This window comes from Pagrus pagrus (assembly GCF_965226575.1).
Source record: "Pagrus pagrus genome assembly, chromosome: 21".
Taxonomy (NCBI): domain Eukaryota; kingdom Metazoa; phylum Chordata; class Actinopteri; order Spariformes; family Sparidae; genus Pagrus; species Pagrus pagrus.
Genome location: NC_140208.1, coordinates 15,621,568 through 15,642,167, shown reverse-complemented (window position 1 = coordinate 15,642,167; position 20,600 = coordinate 15,621,568). Strand labels below are relative to the sequence as shown.

General features: G+C 42.8%; 1 protein-coding gene across 6 annotated transcripts in view; it reads right to left on the bottom strand.

Moving 5' to 3' along the window:
- Window positions 1-8,326, bottom strand: part of raraa (retinoic acid receptor, alpha a) — a 148,718-nt gene extending 140,392 nt beyond the window's left edge. For 5 of the 6 annotated variants that reach the window (XM_084342661.1, XM_084342663.1, XM_084342665.1 and 2 more), the window contains exon 1: window positions 8,159-8,326. The gene's annotated coding sequence lies outside the window, so the exon portion shown is untranslated. Of the gene's footprint in view, window positions 1-4,146; window positions 4,217-8,158 lie in introns of those variants that run through there. The other variant, XM_084342664.1, reaches the window with a different exon arrangement.
- Window positions 8,327-20,600: the final 12,274 nt, after the last annotated feature.

The following is a 20,600-nucleotide window of genomic DNA, read 5'->3' as shown; positions in this document are numbered from 1 at the left end:
AGGCTCAGCACTGAAACATTTCAGCGTGACAGTGATTCGGTGCGAAGGCTCCTGCACTGGGATGACAGCCCATGGAGACGGAATAAGCAGCAGCAGCTCACTAGCTACACAGACTCTGCGGGCACAAGCTAAGGCAGCAGAGCAGTGTGATAACGATGCTATGAGCTGAGCCACTTATGACCACCTAGCCGTTCGAGCTAGCAGCAACCAGAGTGGTATCATCTTTGTTCAGGACCATTATCTCTCCGACGTGGTGTTCACTTCACACTGATAAATGTGGCCGCGCAACTGAGGCTAATGTGCAAGCAGCTGCAACCGCAGCAGCTGGGTAATACACTGTCAACTGCCACATACGCCCACACAGGAGGCACAATGGAGAGGATTTGTTCCACTGAAATCTTTGTTAAGATGCTTTGGTTTGTGTAGGGAAACTGGACATGGCCGCTGCACATGACACTTACATGTGTCTTAATTAGGAAGATTAGATTTGGTATGATGAGGAGCAGTGAAGCTGATAAGTAATCACTTCAGCCTTAATAGATTCTTGATTAGTTAGATTTGTTTGATAATTGTTATTTATTATATGTATTAGTCATGTTTTCATCAAAGCACCAACCACTTTGAGGTTGCATAATTGAATAATAGTGAATATTTTCAGTTTTTCTCACTGTTAACTGAATATCATCAGGTTTTGAACTGTTGGTCATAGGGCTGGACGATATAGCTATATCATATCATTATTGTTATATGACATTATATATCTTCTTAGATTTTGGAGTGCTGAGCTGTATGGCGAAAGTATTTATGTAATTTCCTGAAACTTACCAGACTGTTCTACTAGCTCCAATATTCACCTTTAGCCCCATTACTGATGATTATTTACCAAAAATCTCATTGTGTTAATAATTTGTGAAATTACCAATCGTTCAATCCCTAAAATATTACCACAATGTCAATACAGGAATATGGTCAGAAATACCGTGATATTTGACTTTGTTACCCTTCAAAATATCATGATAAATATCATGCATCATGAAATCAGCCTGAAGATATCAGAATATTATTTTAAAGACAAATTATGCTAATTTGCAGGGTCTTACTTTTATTTTGTCTTCCTCCTAGAATAGGTTTACATGCTTAAGCGCTCAAAAATCTCATCTGTATTCCCCCTCTGTCTGAAACGCTCTGTTTTAGTGCCTGTCTCTTTAAGGCCTCCCTCCCGAAAACCCAGTCTGCTCTGATCGGTCGGCTCAGCACAGCTCACTGTGTCTACAGATGGATCTGTCATTTTTTCAGCTTCCATTTAGCTTCACTTCTCTTGAATATTGGCATAAATTATGCAAATGTGTGACATGGTGATGTAGTGTGATGTCAAGCAGTCACATAATTAAAGGCGGGACTACTGACGGGGTGTTTCAGGCACTTTAGGAGCAGTGTTTTCTGTGGAAGAGAGGAGCTCCCATTGGCATGGACTTTGGACTTTTCAATTTTCAAGACCTTTTACATGCACAAGAACCTATGTAACACACTGAAGGAAAAGAAAAAAACAGAAAAACATAATAGGTTTCCTTTAAAGCCCTATTGTCCCGTCCTAGTTGATCGGAACAAAACAAGGCGTCTCAGTAAAGTAAAGCCAACAAATAATAGAGTAACCCCAAAAATGAAAATAATTGTTAGCTGCAGCGATAATCTGGAGCCATCCAGTGCGACAAGTATTATCTTTTTGCCTTGAGTATTCTCTATCTAGCATCTTTTTGTATTATTCTATTATTCAATTTCAAATCAAAATAAAAAGTGAAATTCAACCAATGTCAATAAAGTGAATATAAGAGTGAAAGGCTTTGTTCTTCTGGACAACCAACCACAAATCAGTGCCATGTGATAACTGACTGCAGACACACACTGGGCAGTATGGGCACAGAGCAGTGCTGGTTTTATCAAGGAGCACTTCAGGACAGATTGGCTGGTCAGACATCTGTGTAAGTGACACCAGCTATCTGGCTGGCTGTCTGACTCATGGCAGCAGAGGGTTAACTTGGCAGCCCGGCTGTACAGTGCAGCTCTAAAAGGAATATTAACAGCATGTCCCTCAGTGCAGGCTGAGAGAGAGCAACAGGAAAAAGGAGGACGGAGAGAGAAGGAGAGATGGAGAAAAGGCAAGCAGCAAAGGGGTGGGTGTGCGAATCCAATTTCCAGTGACAGTGTGCTCAGGATCACTGTTTCAGTGAAAGAACATATCATCTGTCAAAGTTAATGGCAGTGTCCTGGGGAAAATGAAGGAAAATAGAAAGGAGACCATTCATTAAGAAGGTGGGGGATGGGGTTGTGTCGAAGTCATTGGTCTGCTACAGTGTCTCCCCGGGAAAATAAATATATACACAAGCCATTATTTGTGCATTTACGAGGTGGCAGTGCAGCTACGATCAAGGTCCTCATGCTATACAGATAGTATTAGAGGAATCTGTGGGCAGCACAGAGCTATCACTGGGAACGACAAGGTCGGCCTGGCTGCCTGGTAGGACGGCTGGCAGGCTAGCTAACAGGCCCGGCCAGTCTGTCTCTCACTCAGAGCTGTGGATGTACTCAGTGGAAGCAATTGATACCATTGTTTTATGGAGAGGAGGGTGGAGGGGGATTAAGAAGCAACAATAGCGCTCTTTCACTAGAAATGTCAGCCGTCACGCCGGGGGACTGTCCGACTGGGCAGAGACGCTTTCGTAAAAAGCCAAGGTACAAAATGAGTGTGGAAAATAGTATGAAACCCTGTGACGAGGGCAATGAAACCGGGTGACACGGGCCAGAACATTCCCATGCCAAATGGTAGAAACGTAATCTCGAACATGGGACAACAGGCGATGGGAAACTTCACAACACAGATCATGTGAGAACAAGTCAAACAGAAAGACAAGGCTTTCAATTTATTATTGTTTTCTGCATATCTTGAAGATGTTTGTCTAAAAAAAGCAGCACAACAGATAAATATGTCGATGGTTTCAAGGTCTACCAAAACAACCCGTAGCTTGAAACACATTCCAAATCAATAACCAGGATAATAGGTTATATGGGTCTTTAGCTCAGCCTCATTAGGAAGAAAGGAGACAAACGTGGCCTGATTCTTCAGGCAAAATTAACATAGTGAGGAACCTAAAATATCACAACCGATGAGCCGTTCTGGGACATTTTATCATGAGACTATACAACAGAGAGATACAACATTCGCTCTCAGAGTGCTTTGATAACCCCACTGGCCTTGGACCTCTTTGAAAATCTCACTCTGAAGGTTTGAGGTGAATATAAAGCGCAAGTTGAAGTGAGGTACCCTGCCGCTTTAAGGCTGGGATGAAACCAAGTTATTCTACCACTCTGACCTAATTGCTCTCTCGCTCTCCCGACATGAACACTGGGAGCTGTGCACTCTGACACGTAAAGATTATTTAATACCATCAAAGCCATAAAAAGAAGAATAAAAGGAGGCGGTGTGAAAGAAGGGGGGTTGTTAACCCTTGTGAGGCTGGCAGTGCCGGGCAGTCCAGTGAGCTATGTTGAAAGCAGCAGAAAGAAGAATCAGTATGCAAAAGCGGGCCTGTCTAACTGCCGCCGGCCGACGTGAGTGGAGCTCCCACATCCCGACATCACAGCAGCTCCTGAACTCCCCCTCCAAAAAAAAAAAATCCCACTCGGCTTCGGCTACACTCTCCTGGTATCGGCTCCCACCCTTCTTCTCTCCTGCTTTTCCCACACTCTCCCCAGTCCCTAAGGCAATGACTACGTCATTGGGCACCACAGCCAAACCACTGTAATATCCCAATTTATTTCTACTTATTCTGACAGAGTCGGGGCCTGTTTCATTTAGGTCAAGGCTGATTTTATTAGCGTAAAGCTACACTGCTTGGTTCCAGTGGACTCCATTTGCAGAAGAAACTGCTTCTCTAAAAACCCAAACTGAATTATTCTGAATGGCAACATCAGTCCACATGTGCACATCAAAACAAATTCTAAAATCCTTGCTCATTGTTTTTTCCTACTTATAGTGAGTGAAACTGCAGTGCACTGCAATGTGGTTATTCATTTCTTCCTACTCCACAAACAGAGTTACTAGCAGTCACATCTGACAGTGTGTGGGTGGGCCTGGGTAGAGGTGTTTACCGTTAGGCAAGCGCTAGGTGACATCTCCAGGGTGCCCTGCCATTGTGGGGAGCATGTCTCATCTGTCAGTGCCTGATGACTTTGTGCTGCACAACCACGGCCTCGTGGGTCAGACTGACTTGTCAACAACAGGGGAGCAGGCTGCTGTTTCAGGGCTGTGTGTAGACCACCACATAAAAAAACAAACTAAACCACCTGCAACGCTTAAAGGGTTGGGCACCGAAACACCAAGGCTGTATGGCACAGGTTACTATATGTCGCTTACCAAGCAACCCAGATTTCAGTGCCTTATTTTATGCATGACAAACTGATCCAAGCACCTACAATGGAGCAAATCATGTCATGCTGATACTATAGTAACTATCATTTGGTGGCTACTCAGCTCAAAACCTATGAAAACATATGAAGAGTTAAAATCTGAAAAGGCTGCAGTAAACTCAATGGGGACCTACCCTATTTTATATCCAATATTGCTACATCCTGAACAACAAATCTGCGTTGAAATCAACAGGAGGAGAGTTAGTTAGCTGTTTGCTGATAGCATCTAGTGGGCAGCAGATTCTGGGTGTCAGTGTTTTTGGCTAAAGGAGCTAACAGCTACAGAACTTACAGAGCTAACGCAGCTAACAGCTAAACACTTTACTTAGGTTTACTGTAAATAGATGTACTTCAGCTGAGTACAGTTTGGAGTAAAAGTAAATGAATGCTGATACTTTTGACTAACAATTAGGCTGGAGATGAAAATAAAAAAATAAAGAAACAACTCTTTGATCAAACTGAAGACAAACACAGGTGCTCCTGAAGAAAAGGGTCAGCACATGAGAAGAAAAAACAAACTTCAGGGACTCATGCGTGGAGCAGGAACAAAAATACTTGAAATTGAATAAGAAGCCAGTTTCGACCTTAAACAGTATTCATCAGAATTTTGTACCCTGATGGAGACCTTCAGGGTCCAAACCAGTCGGTGTTTTATTTCCTAATTAGCCATGTATTGAATAAAGGCTTTTTAATCTAATTCAAGTATTTTTATTTTTGTTCCTCGCATAAGTGCCTAAGGTTTGTTGTTTCTTCTCATTTGTGGCCCCTTTTTTTTCAAGACCATCTGCGTTTTCTTAAGTTTGATAATATAAAGACAGTCCTTGAGCACACCACTACCTTTTTTTCAGAAATATTACATAATTTTGTTTAAAAATTTGGCCTTCCAGCTACAACAGTGACCCCATTTAACAGTTGATAAAAAGAATTGCCTAATTTCAAGTCCAGATTTGCCTTTCCTGTTGCCAAAAAAAAAGTTATTTCATTTTGTCAACCATCATTTTCTGCTATTTTTAAAGGCAAAGTAAATTAAGCCAAGAGTTCATATCTAAAATCTTGTCTCCTCCTCACTTTGCTAAATCTGCATTTTCACCTCCTACTTTTTGCGGTTTTCTCAATCTTGTGACTGAGATCAAACCGATGTGCCTGATTCAACGATATGGTGACCTACTGAGCTGCATGGGTGAAACCATCTATCACAATCGGATGGAAAGATGCACAGCACCTACTCAATATGAAACCATGTCACTCAAATTTTTTTAATTCAGAAAACAAAGCCGGTGCTACTTTCAACGAATCATTGCTCCACAGACATAACCTTCACAAAAAATGTCTCTAAATGCAAAAAATCCAACCAACTTTTCATAACTCATCATCTTTCATCTGGTAAAGTCATTTGTTCCACAGAAGATGAGCAAAAGAAACTGCTATCAAACATGACATATTAAACTGTTTGAGCTTGGAGCTACTGACTCACCGCTGCTGTGTTTTTAAGCAACAAAGTCGACAAAATTTCCTCTACAGTGTCATTCACACTTGACTTTGCAATCTGCAGGGGAAGGAGAGGGACGTGGTGACGGTGTGGGGAGGGGGAACACGAGGGGACAAAGTGAGTGTGCCACTGCCTCAACAACGATGACACATTTAGCACCATGTGAAACTTAGGCGTGCGAGGCCTTTAACTGGCACAGTTCACACGAGGGGAGAAGCAACTTCCCGTTGGCGCTTGTTGGAGAGGGCTGACAGTATCACAAAAAACTCTCGCCTTGTGTTACGTAATAGGACACCACTGCATTTTTCTTTTACAGTACATCACTGGGCAGTTTAACATTTAATAAAACAAGAGCTGAATTTATTTCAAAATTGTATCTTAAAGGGTTTTCATCTCTGCAGCAACGAGGAAGCATGAGACAAACATGTTGCTAGAGCTGCTTGCTTTAAGGACACACTTTCTTCACACCTTTCCAACTGGATCTGAAGGGTTAAAATATGAGAATGACTTGTGAATGTCAACATCATACCTTTGATATAACCTCATTCCTACCACTAGGACAGGAACTGTATTTTTAGAATTCAATAATGAGCAGGAGGTGGGATTAGGTATCATAAGACGGCTAGACAGCGGATTAAAACAATTACAACAACCGTCTAAAGGTTATGATCGAAATCATTATCATATGTGACAGTTTAGCGGGCATGAACAAAACAATCTTGCGTTTAACCCAAGCCTTCCCAATTACGGTGGTGGCACAACATTTAACTGTGAATCACACCAACAGAGGAGGCTGACAGGGTGGGAAAACCCTCAGACACGCCAGATTTCCCACAGAGTGCCTCGGCCTCTGCTGCATCTCGCTCTGAATGTCACAGGTTGTCACAGGAAAGGGCATCTTCTTCTCTCTGCCCCACCCCACAGGAAAGTCAGTCTGCCGCATGCATATGAGAGAAGCTGAGCGCGGGCCTCATAAATCTGTGGCATCATAAAAAAAAAATCATTCAACAAATCATGCCGTGCCAAATGCATAAAGTGCACGGATTACTCAGATTAAAAGGAGGCATCTTGAAAGTACTTGTTACAGCCTTAAACGGAGGGTAATAGGCAGTGTAATCTGCGGTTTTACATGACAATCTTACACACTAACACTGCAGGTTTCTGATGCTGCAGGGTATGTTACTCCACTGTTATAACACAGTCCTGACATTTCATTTGCTGGGATCCAGACACCTCAAACTGCCACATTACGCTGGCAGAGGATAATCAGGGGGTGTTAACAAATTAGGTTAGATATCTGTCAGTTCGCAGTGGCGCTTCATTTTTTTTTTTTTTCTCCCAGCAGCAGAGGGGATGCATGTGTGTCGTGGGTCATCAAGTGCTCCAGCTCTGCACATTAGAGCACACCAAGAGGAATGCAGGCTGTGGTCTGTGGAGCTGTACCTGCCCATCCATCTACAGCACACCGAGGAGAGGAAGTGGGCTCCTGATACGATCGCTATCAACGGCGAAGTACACCAATGCACTCGAGCAAAGTTCACCCCGAAGCCTGAAGCAGCCCAAAGCGAAGCAACATTGGCCGAAATGTGCAAAATGCGCGACGCGTGAACGTCTCTCCACATTCCGTTGCGAGAACAAATCGGACTGGGTACACACACACACACACACACACACACACCGAGAGAGAGAGAGGGAAAATCATGATTTCTACTCCACATATCGACACTTTTCTGATGTGACCAACAGGATGGTAAGCAGGCTGGCTCTGCTAACCGACTCTAGACAACTGTCAGCGCTGAAACACGTCCCCCGACGTCCCTACCAGCCCCACCGAGGAGCAGGGGAGCGTTAGCTTTGCATGCTAGCTGCCCGGGCGGACGTCGTATACACTAAAATGTACGCCAATGTCGCCCGGACAAACACAGTCACACTTATTGCTCGCTTTGGCAGCCGTGAATTAGCAAAACTTGACAGGCAGCTTCGGACTCCAGTTGTTCAGCACAGTTATTTCTGACAGCGAACGGCGTTTTTCTTTTAAAATAAAAACCTGTCACACATCGCACATCAACCGTAGCCGTGCATGACGCATTCACGATCCTCCAGGTGCAACAGTTAAGCTGCACGGCAAACCCCCGGCAGAGGCTGACACCTGGACGCATGCTGTCAAATGTTGACAAGCTGTCAATGACAAGTGGATGGTAGTACCTGGGACCTGTTGACTCCTCCTCCCGGCCCCCTCGGGCTGCTGCTGCTGCTGCTGCTGTTGCTGCTGCCGCTGGAAGTTGAGCCGCGCAGCTGTATTTCTCCGCGGCGGTGACTCTTTTCAAAGTTTTCTGTCGACTCTCAAATCTGCAAACGGTGGCTCTCACGAGGGCTGAGTGGCATTAGCCCCCCTTCCCCCCCCCCTCTTTCCCCGTGCCCTCGGCAAAAACCGGTAGGTGAGAGACGGAGAGCCGCTTTTTCACAGAGCAGGCAAGTTTGGCACGGCGCTCGCGAAGGCAACCATTGCAGTCACGTTCTCTGGCTGTGAAATCCAACACCAGCCCTGACCCCGCCCCTTTCCTTCTGGGGGCCAGTCCTCAAAAACCCAGTGGATGTCCTGCTCTCTCCAGATGTGCTCAGTGCTCCGCTCAGGTGATGTGAGGCAGCAGGACAGCTTTTCATCATTTTTCGTGTAGCTCCTACGTGCTGGATTAAAATGAGGTGCTCACGTACAGCATTCACTGAAGTCAAAGTAGCAGTGAAAGTCCTGTATTCAAGATTTGACTTAAAGGGGCACTATGTAGTTTTGGAGAAGAAATTCAAAGTCAGAATTGTAATCATTACAATATTAATGAGGTAATAATATATACTCAGAAATATTTATTTTTGCCATAAATTAGTAAACAAGCAGTTTTTTCCCAGAACACTGTTTAAAGCCACGGGGGTGGCAGGGTCCGCCACATATAAACATAGTAAAACAGTATGAAATTGTGTTGTCCTTTAAGGTCAGTTTGTTCTTTCAATCATGAAAACAAAGAGAGTTTGCGTGTTTAGTTTGTTTAGGCATAAAATTCAGTCGATGAAGATCTTTCTCTTCTGATTAAAATGTTTTCTCCAAAACTACAAAGTGCATCTTTAAGTAAAAGTACAAAAGTATTATCAGAAAAATATATAATATATGTATAATGTTCTATATATGAAAGCATTTTTATATTACAGCTGGTGGAGTTGGAGCTCATTTTAATTACTTAACAGTATACTGTTAAATTTGATGTTTAATCCAGAGAATACTCAAAAGCCATACTTGAGATAGTGTTGTTAAGATGTTTCTGGTAGAAAAAGTTAAAGTCACTCATACGAATTGTAGTAAAAGTCTTAAAATATCTAATATTAAATGTACTTAAGTATCAAAAGTAATTTTTTGGCAATACGTGTATTTAAGTATCAAAAGTAGCCTACAAGTAAAAGTTAAATTCTACATATATTTACATGTATGTGTATACTGTATACTATGTGTCAACCCCTGGATCAGATATTCAACATTTTTCTAAATATTGGAATCAGTGTTTTTTGGGGTTTTTTATATTGCCAATACAAATGATGCATCATTCAATCTGCAAAATAGCTAGTAATAGAGTTATCAAAGAAATGCAGTAAAAATTGAGTAAAAAGTACAACATTGGAAGTATAAAGTGGCAGAAAATGGCAATACTTAAGTGTAGTACAAGTACCACAAAATTGTACAAAGTACAGTACTTACATACATGTACTTTCCACCACTGGTTTACTCTATGGCTATCATTAGCTGTTACATAAACTGACGGCTTGTTGTGTTTGTAAGTCCCTCCAGCTGTCAGATAAATGAAGTGAAACGTACAATATGTTCTTTACTTCCTAGAGGTATAAATCAACTTAAAAGGTACTTCAAAACTGTATACAGCACTCAAGTGCACACAACTCCCTTTCTATTCTCAGTCTGGCAGCCAAAGGCACAGTTCCTAGAATTGCAAAAGAACTAACTTTGTACTTAACCTTTAATGTGAGGTTAAAGTCAATGATGTCTCCAGTGAATGTGTGATTATGTAACCTGTGGTATTTTTTCAAAGTAATTCAACCAAGCACAAGTTTGCAACAGAGAGTGTAGCAAGCCGAAGGAAAACACAGCAAAATGTAATAATCATTTTACAAAAGCCTCGAAATGTTCGGAATTCTGGCCAGACAGATGAAAAGTTATTTTATTGTGTAAGGAAAAGACAGAATGTTATTACAATGCTGATCATTAGAATACCAGCACAACAATTCTGGATTCATTACAAACCACTGAAATAAATTCCCCTTTTTGTAAAGCTTTTAATAAAACATCAACTCCATATCACCACAGGACACCAGAGAAACTGTGGAATCTTCTGATTTTATTCAAATATGTATCATTTGTATAAAATTTTAAACAATCTGGGCCGCCCTCCATTGCGTGACTGCCTCCCCTTCCTGCTGAGAACACCATTAAAGGCTCTAAAATATCCTCCATCACAGATTGTACTGCACCCTTTTGTCACTCTGCATTTGGGCATTCAGCTTGTTGTGTTAAATTCACCACTCGACAAAGTCTCTCCCACATCACATAAAGAGCTTCAGCTGTTTTTATATTTGAAACCAAATTATGCTTTTGTCTTAAGACATGTGCTTATTGACATTGTAATGCATTGCTAAAGTTATACTACAGACATTGGCTGTTTAAAAACAAAAAAAAACAAAAAAAAAACCTGTAAATCTACAACTAAATATGAATGTAGCATGTTATATGTTTTGTCATGTATGCCTTTATGTAATGACTCTTTTTGTGATGATGTCCTAACTGTGTGCGGTACCACTTTACAATAAGGCTCACAAAAATGTGAGTAGTTACTGAGGAGTTTATACGGAATGAATCAGGAACGACTTGGTAGTTAATGAATCGTTAATGAGTAACTCCTTAGTTCATGAATATCTGCGAATCGACATACTGACCACTTTCTTCATGAGTTGTTCATAATTAACTATGAACCGGCCGCTGAGTGGCACGAGCTAGTGACTCATTAATTACCTATTACTCAATCATTAGTTACTGTTTTTGTGTACCTTCAAGTAAAGTGAGACATAATACTAAGTAGTTACCCACCAGAGTTATTAATACCAATTACTTAATTATTACCTACTCTTTTTGTGTATCTTCAGGTTAAGTGAGACATAATACTGAGTAGTTACCCAATAGACTCATTAATTACTAAATACTAAAGCTCACAAACCAAATTGTTTATGTAATATGTAAGCAGTTATTGAGGACAGAACTAGTAACAAGGGTGTCAACTTTGTATGTGCACGCATACATGTCCTACAGGACCACTGTATTTACTTGTTGTTCAACTGCAAATTAAAATTGGTGGTGGCAATTGTGATGATGATAACTTACAGCTTCATAAATATGAAGAATTTTTAAATAAAATGTAAATTCACAATCCTTTAGATTTTTCACTACTACTTTAATTAAAAACATAAAAAATAGATTGACCAGCCATAAGTCACTGTTATAAAATAACAGTGATTTGCAGTTTTAATGACCCACTTTTAGCCTAGTCATGTGTGCATATTGTGCATACAGTAGTAGGTGCGAAGAAGTGTGTGCATCTGAAGGCATGTTTGCGTGCGAAGGCGTTGTGTGCCCGGGGAAAGCACGGGTCTATCAGATTTGACTGCTTCACTCAATAGCTTTCCGCCCCAGAAAGCAAAGTTTGGTGACAGGTGGTAGATGTGAATCCCGTTGTCCCATATGATTGGACTAAAGGCCACGAGACAGCTTGTGACATACTTTGCCTCCACCTTACCTTCTCAGTTGCGTTTCATCTCTTTTTATTCCTGGGAGCACTGACACTGCTACAGAGAGAGTACGAGCGACAGTATCCTCCTTGTTTCCCCCGCTGCCTTTAAGGCTTCCTTATACAAAAGCTGTGAGTGGCACTAAGCTGTGTCAGTTGTCACACATCGCCACACAAGTGAGGAATGCAGTGCTGGGGGTGGTGGGGGGTGGTTGTGACATGGGACACAGGCATGCGAGTAACTGTGGACTGAGGGAGTTGTGAAATACTAAAAGTATGTACTGGTGGAAGTAGCTGCTGTCATAGCAGGATGATGAAGAGATGAAACTGTCTTATTTCACTGCCTTCTGACAGGTGGAACTGTGGTCCAGCATGCATGTGTTTTGTTCGTGTAAACTGGATGGCCTCGCCCTCGTTGACTCGACTGCAGTGTGGGGATTTGTATTGTGTTGCATTGTGTTTCCTCTACATATCTCTGGGTTGGATAGTAGGGCCTCTGGGGTCTCCTTAGCCCAGCTGCATCCTCCACTTGTAGCCAGGTTTACACTGGAAGTTACTGGAGTAGAATCTTAATGGCCTTCCAGTCTAGTAAGGCTCCCCTCTGCTCTGAGATGCAGATATAGACTGCATTTCAGCGTGTACTGTATAGCGTATGTGTCATGTCAAGCATAGTGAAAAGCCATGTGATGCGTGTTCCACGTAATGCTTTACATAGACTCTCTGTATGCAAGCAAACCTTCAGAATGTCGGGTTAGACACAGAGCCTTGTAAGACACATGCATTAGTTTGGTGTCTGGCTACTGTACGGAGACAGAAAATCAGGGTTTGGACATGCTTCAAAGATCCAAGATTTCTAATGCTGCCTTCTCCATGTCCAAGACTGTAAAGGAGCGACTAAAAGTGACAGACAAGCCTGACGTGAAGGATTAAGTACAGTATGCATACAGAGTGTCTGTCTAGGCTTTTGGTTAGTCAAACATTTACAACCCACAAGTGATGTTTCTTTTCAAATTGGGATAGCTATATCCATCTCTTCAGGGGTTCCTAAGCTGAGGATCAGAATCGTCCTCTGAGTCAGATGTACAGTATATGAGTGGGTCCCAAGGTGATAAAAGGGACATTTCACACCAAAATCAGAAATACATAATTTATCTCTTACCTGTAGGGCTATTTATCGTGAGGATTGTTTTGGTGTGAGTCGCACAGTTTTAAGATATTAGCGGCAGAGATGTCTGCCTTCTCTCGAACATAATTGAACTAGACCACAACGAATGCATTTGAAAAACTCAATTTTGATTCCTGGAAAGAGCAATTTCTCTTTCCAGAAAGTCAGGTCTTTGGACTGTCCAACCGAAGTCCTTCACAAAGAAATCTCCAGCAGAGTCCAGCAATATTTAAACAACTTGCTAAATTGCTAAAATAATTGTTACATAAGTATAAAGCTAGATTAGATTTGCTTAGTGTAAACGTTTGCAACAGGCGGAAACAACTTGTCCGAGGGCAGCAAAATCAGGTTGCCAGAACCACTTAAGCGAACTAACTGATTAACTAATTAGCATGTTATATCTTGTTTGTAACCAGAACAAAAAAGACAGGCAACCATTTCATAACCTATTTATATCATTTCTGCCACTAGTGGTCTCTCAATCAAAGCAATTAAAACAAAAGACAAAGTTTGATGTGGATTTCTTTTCATCATTGTTTAACAACCACCATTGCTGATGAAAATCTACCTGACCTGACTAAGGCAGAAATGTTCATGGACAAGGTAATGTATCGTTATCATGTACCATTGGGTGATTCCCTGCTTATAGCAACAGGTGATAGGGATCATTTGAAATGCACCATTACCCTGCGTAAAATTACAGATTTCTCTGGGTTTGAACATAGTTGGAAACATTTGGGACGATGTAAGAACACAACTCAACCACATTTTATTACGGGAATGTTACATATTATATCTTTAATACAGATGCCTCACAGAGCTGCCTTAATCCTGTGATCCCCTCCTATAAAAACCATGACATGAAATAGTCCCTTTAGATGCTCATTGTTTCAGGACTGTAGTGGAGTGTCTCTCTCATGTTTCATTTTACAAGGCACCTGGTGAGCCCCAATAGCAGGTGCTCAGTTTCCGCCCCTAAACGTCGGGTCTGTGGTCCAGTGTAAAAAGTCCTGTGCTATTTCCAAAGTGTGGTAACATTAGCCAGCCTGATCAATGTTTTCACCCCCAGCACGGGGCCACATACCACATGTCACGGTCTGGTTCACAGCAAAAAAGCGAGGGTGGCAGAGAGGCAGGGGGCCCCTCCTGTGTGTACGGTGTCACCCACACCCAAGAGAAACATTTCCAGGTCCCCAAATGTCAGTGGGCAATTACAGTGGGGCGTCTAATACACCAGGGCAACATGAGAGCTCAGGGGCCTGACGTCAAAAAAGCCCGGCAGTCTACCAGCCTTTCTTGGGAATACATTTGTAGAGGATCAGGGACGTGGTAAGAGAGAGAGAGCCATGAAGGTGCCAAGGCTTGGTGGTCAATCACCATCCACAGTCCCTTGACTTTTAATTCGTCCAGCCTGCCGCTGCCTTCTCAAAACCACATATTTATTTGGAACTCCCAGCAGCCAACCATTCATCACTCTGCGACTCCCCTTTATTAGCTTGTCATCCATAGTGGAGTGTAATGGTGAGACCGTCAGAGAAAGCACTCCACTGCCAGGCTGAAGGCTACACGATTGTGCTTAATAACAGAGCCTTTTTGGATGTATCACAATGAGATGAACGAATCGCACCATTCCATTGCTCAAAAGTAGCTACCCTGCCAGTAGCGAACTGTACCACCCGTGTCTGTAAGTGTGTCCTGACAGGCATGCTGAAAAGCTACATAGCTTTCACATTGGTTCACTTTATGGCGCGAGGTTGTGAAGTATAAAGAAGAAATGAGCGAGGGGTGGAAGCGCAGATGAGATTGTATCAGCCGCATGGAAACAGTTAGCCAAGCCCCAAAGCTTCCTTTGAACTGCAAATGGCTGTTAAGAAACAGCTTTCACTCAGAACACATTCGAATAACATGCCACCAACATGCAAGAGGACACACATTTCCACTCACACTAGTACACACACACACACACAGGCACACACAGGGACGGCCTTTGCAAACCCACCCACATCCCCTACCTAATCTCACCTGCAAGAGAGAAAAGCCATTATACAGTTTAATTTTCTTCTTTCTCATTTTTTCCCCTCCTGGCGAAAAAAAAGAGATGATTTTTCAAACCTCTGACAGCCGAGCCTTTCGCAGGATTTAGTCCATCTGAAAACATGTGGTAAGCCTTGTGGAATGTTTCAAATGATTCCCAGATGTGGGCCGCAGACAGGTTTAACCCATTCTTCTCCCGCTCGGCGGCAGGGAGGAGGTATAAAGGAGGCCTCGCCGGGAGAGAGCCTGAGCGATATCAAAAAACTTTTTATCCCTCTCCGTCGATTTTTGTTACTTTCAAAGCATTAGGGCTCACTGAGCTGTGGCTTAATGTAATTTGCCGTAAAGCTAAAAATGGAAGTCCTCTTATGCTGCATTACCCAAGAATAAAGAATGCGAGAGCGCTGCGTTTTCCAGATGACTCAGCAATCGCTGGGACCTGGCAAAGTAAAGGAAAACACCTTTATTAGGGACAATCAAACTCCCGACACGGTTAACTTCTCCCCACATTGCTCAACAAACTGTTTTCCTGGCTTTTTTTCCCCTGCAGAGCAACCTGTAACAAAGCAGAACATTTCTCATGTATCAGCTCTAAAGCGACGTCTCGCAGCGCATTTAATACAGTCTGCTGAGCTTTGCCAATGCCATATAACAGAAAATGCAAGACTAAAGCTTACTTAATGCTTCACTTGAACTTCATCATCATTGTTTACATGGCGTGATTAAGCCAGGGCTCAAAACGGAGTCGCTGGGTCGTTTTATGAAGGACGTTGTTGTTGTAGTAACACTCCCAAAGATGGCGGTTTTGATGAGATAGGGAGGGAGGTAACAGACGAGCCAAACTACTAAACGGGGTGGAGAGAGTGAGCCGCTTGATATCCTATGAGCAACAAACTCAAGTGACCCCATTCCCTGTTCTCCCTCTCTATCTTCAGCTCCCTCCCCTCCGCCTTTTTATCTCTCCTTCTTTCCCTCTCTCCTTCCCTCCATACTTCCCCCTCTCTCTCACCAGCCTCGCCAACTGTGAAGCAGTTGTCCAACACGCCCGTCAGACTGCCAGCCAGCATGCTGGACTGAGTCCCATTATGCACAATCATAACAGACAGAAAGGGTACATGCAGACAACTGATAGAATTGCGTTAAAATCGAGGGCAGAGGAGGATGGCAGGCAGGCAGGCAGGCAGTCACTGGCAGAGAGTCGGTGAGCAAGCGAGGAAAGATAGAGGAGCGGTCGGAGAGAGAGGAGGGATAGAGGGAATAGTCTTGCACTACGAGGCTCTTAGCAGGATACCATAGGCCATATGAGGCCAGAGCAGGCTGGGAAAGATTGTTACTGCTTTAAGCTTCCACATGTGAATGCACCGCAAAACCCCCTCCCTCCCACAAGCCTCCCTAAGGAAGACCAGTGTTTTAAAAGAAGCACAAACAACTGCCAACTCCAAATTCTGCTTTTTATTTCTGAAGGGGAATCAAGCGTGCTTTTCTTTCCTCCGCCGTGCTGTGTTGCAAGCAGCCTGATGCTCTGTTACTCAGGTCGCCCATTAAGACAGAGCAAGTGGGATCATATCCAGAGGGGATTATGTGCAATAGGGTCATATTTGTGAATATTTCATTTCCACCTATTCCCATCAAATATCCGCTTTTTTGTTACCAGGCACAGTAGAGGAGTTAGAATATGCATGAGGAAGAATTCCACGTGCCAAGTGCTGGATGTCACAAATTAAGACAACCCCTGTCTTTAAAGGTGCACTATGTAGTTTTGGGGGAAGACATTTTTATCAGAAGAGAAATCATTATCTTAATTTTTCTTTATGCCTTAACAACACAATTTCATGCTGTTTTACTTTGTTTATATGTGGCGGATCCTGCCACCTTTCTAGCTTCAAACAGTGTTCTGGGGACCTTATTTTCCTCCGAGAACAGCTTGTTTATTCAGTTATGGAAAAAAAAAAAATATCTCTGAGCTATAATGGCTTCATCAAAACTACATAGTGCCCCTCTAAGGTTAATTTCAAGAACTGACATTCAAGTTTGACATTTTGGAAAATACGCTCATTCCCTTTCTTGCCGAGAGTTATAGGAGAAGATCGACACCACTTCGATGTCCGTGCATTGAGTATGAAGGTAGAGATGGGAGCTGAATAGCTTAGCTTTAGCATAAAGAATGGAAACAGGTAGAGACATCTAGCCTGGCTAACCTTAAATTTGATAAACACACCATCATCACATCACATCAGCAGGGCCTATAAATCTCACTAATTAATGCAATCTTCTTGTTTCTTTAATTTGCACACAACCATGAGGTCAACAGGCAACACGCCTAGCACGTAACTTCAGAAAAATAAATTAATTAATACAAATGTTTTTTAAAAAACATTTGCTTTTCTGTTTGTTTAGCGTTTAGGGCCCTGACATACCAAGCCAGGCTGTCGTCAGAGCACTAGCCAACCCTTGTTAGTGGCTTTTCGGCTGACTGAGCACATTGCATAGGTCAGAGAAATCGCTTTGACTGGCTGATCACCTAAGCGAATCAGTGCGTGACAACAAATCAGAAAACGAAAGGAAAAGAATCTATGATTTCACCCATTTACCACGTTTTTTCCTGATTCACCTGTGCCAATGGCAACTTTTTCATCAGCGAGTGCCCTCTAGTTCAAAAATGTTCGCTGCGAAAGTGCCCTCTTGGACGCCCTTATGGTTGATAAAACATGATAAAGTGCCCTCTCGGGTGCCCTTCCAGCAAACAAAATGTCTTTGGTTGCCCTTTCTGTGCGCTGGTGCCCAACCACATACAACTGGTGCCCTCTTTATTTTTTTAACCCTAGCTCCTCAAACATCCACATGCAGGCGCAGAACATACAAGCTAGTTGACCGTCGGCTGTGGTCCACGTGGTGCATTCAAGCACAGCTTTTTGGCTGAGAAACATGCGAAATGAGGCAACAAAGGCCGACTGGTGCGTTACTAGTTTGTTGTTTGGCCCCTTAAACAGACGGCTTACACCACACTAATCATTGCACTTTAGAGGTGCTGGTGTCAGGCTAGTTGTTTTCCTCTGCTTCCGGTCTTTATGCTAAGCTAAGCCAACCTTTTCCTTCCTGTAGATTCATATTACTCATACAAACATGAGAGTGGTATTGATCTTCTCATCTCGCTCTCAGTTTTTGCATGTTTAACCATTTGCAACCTTTAATTTAAAGCAGTTGAAGTTGTAATAAAAATCTTACAACTACGCCTCTTGTCCTGTCATGCAACATGAGTGAAACTTCCTCTCCAAACTCACCACCTGGCAGCCTCCATCTGCACTCTGCCTTTATACCCACACATAAGGTTATATTACAACCCCCCCCTCCCTTCTTCCTGCCGCGTCTTCCATTTTGGATCATCGGGGTGCCAGTCGCCAACATGTTCCCCTTCCCAGCATCTCATCAGAGGAAACCCAGAGAGTATGTCCCTTTAATTAGACCGCCCGTGAAAATAATGGTGCATTAATGACATTTCTATGGGGGCCAATGAGCTGGAACAACAGAGGAAAGACTAAATCACAAATCAATTCCAACAAATGTAATTAAGGCTTAATTATCCTCCGGGGTGTCGGTGGAATGCCATGGAGGGGATGATGTGGAGGAAGAGAGAAAGAGAGAGGGGAAGTGAAAGGGAAATTTAGAGAAAGTGAGATCGTCATGGGTCATGAAAGCAACGTCCGCCCTTTAGCCTACCTCATGTAAAACAATCATAAAAGACACAGAACATTTATTGTGCATCATGCCTGGATATCATAACGTTACTAAATGTCCTCAATGCTTTGATTAAAGTCATAAGAACTGCTCGCTTCTGTATGCTAAATGTGTGGCTCTTGGCACGTGCCGAGGCGGTTTCAAAGGGGAGGGCTGATTTAAAGGCAACACTTCCAGTGTGGAGCCACACAGCCAGCGCTGGGTAGAGAAGTGCTAATTCTCTATAAAAACAGCAGCATGTACGGTTAAGCCCAGCAACATTCTGGTGTTAAAAAAGAAAGGAAGGAGGGGGGGGACAACACAGAGGAGGAAAAAAAAGAAATGCAAAACCGCAGGGAGGCTTGGAGAGGACCGGCCTGCCTCGCTGGATGCCAGATCACACAAACACAGACTCTCGCGCCAATAAATGAGCTTCATAAACTGCAATTAAAACCCTGGGCACTAATTTAGTGGAAATGGCAGCCTGTAAAATGCGAAGAGTGTTAGAGAAAGGAGGCGAGGGGGAGGAAAAGAGGCAGAAAAAGGGGAGTAGTGGAAGTTTCTGGACTTGGTTCTGATTTTTTTTTTTCTTCGCTTTTTTTCATCTGTTACATTAATGCAAAACATGCCATGCTTATACTTTTTCCTGGCTTGTACCACACACATGCAAAAACACCGACACAGTGAGTTACTCATTTTAATGCTGGCAGGCATAGACTTTACACACAAATTAAAGGGGCACTATTGAGTTTCAGAGAAGAAATTCAAACACAGAATTTTAACAGTTACAGTATTAATGAAGATATAATACAAACCATTTAGATTTTTATTTTCTCCATAACTGAATAAACAAGCTGTTCTCAGAGGAAAATAAGGTCCACAGAACACTGTTTGAAGCTAGAAAGGTGGCAGGGTCCACCAAATATAAACAAAGTAAAACAGTAGAAAATATGTTGTCGTTTGTTTATTCAGTCATGAAAAGAAAAACAGTTTATTTATTTAGTTAGTTTAGGTGTAAAAATCCTCTTTCTCTTCTCTGATTAAAAACATTTCCCCAAAACTACATAGTGCGCCTTTAACTTTTTTTTCTTTTTAAATATTAACTATTAACATTACTAGGAAACACAAAATTGCACCAGAAAATGTTCTTGTCTTTGCTTCTACACTCGCAAACACACACATACATGCTCACTTCACACACACCTACACCCCTTGGAGCCTCTTCCAACAGCCATCCAGGACGCCAGGCAGGCAGGTCTGTCATATCCGAGGTGTTGGGGGTGGACTGGACACGGCTGATGGGAGACATCTGCCCTGGCTGCCTGTCTGTCAGGGTCAAAGACTATAGAATGAGGTGTCGGCATTGTGATAAAACAGCCCACACATGCACATGCACACGAATACATACAAGGTGCAGGGAGAGAAAGAACCTGCTCCAAGCAGACAGCACTATCTATTCTGTCAAGTGACATACTTGTAATTGGGGATGAGCGGTCATGTCATGCAAAGCAGCGCAACTCTGTCAGATAATGTTGTAAATGCCTTCGGTGGCTGTGGTGCAGGGTGACAGAAGGGGGAAAATGGTGTGGGTGGTGCGACCACCGCGTGTGAATTCCTTGTAAACCAGCAGCAGCTATTCCTTCGCACAGGATGGGTGGTTTCAACATCTCTTCCTGGTTACGATTACTGCCGAGTGTCGTCTGACCTTGAGCTGGCTCGTCTTCCCCCTGCTTTAAGACTGATCATAAGCCGCGGCTTTAAATGTTTTTCATGGAACTTGCAGAGTCAACTTCATCAAATGTCAGGAAAATGGCACGGTAATGTCAATAAAAGCCCTTCAAATATCATACCTGTAACCACAGATACATGAGCTAAAAGCAGTGTAGTGAGATTTTATAAA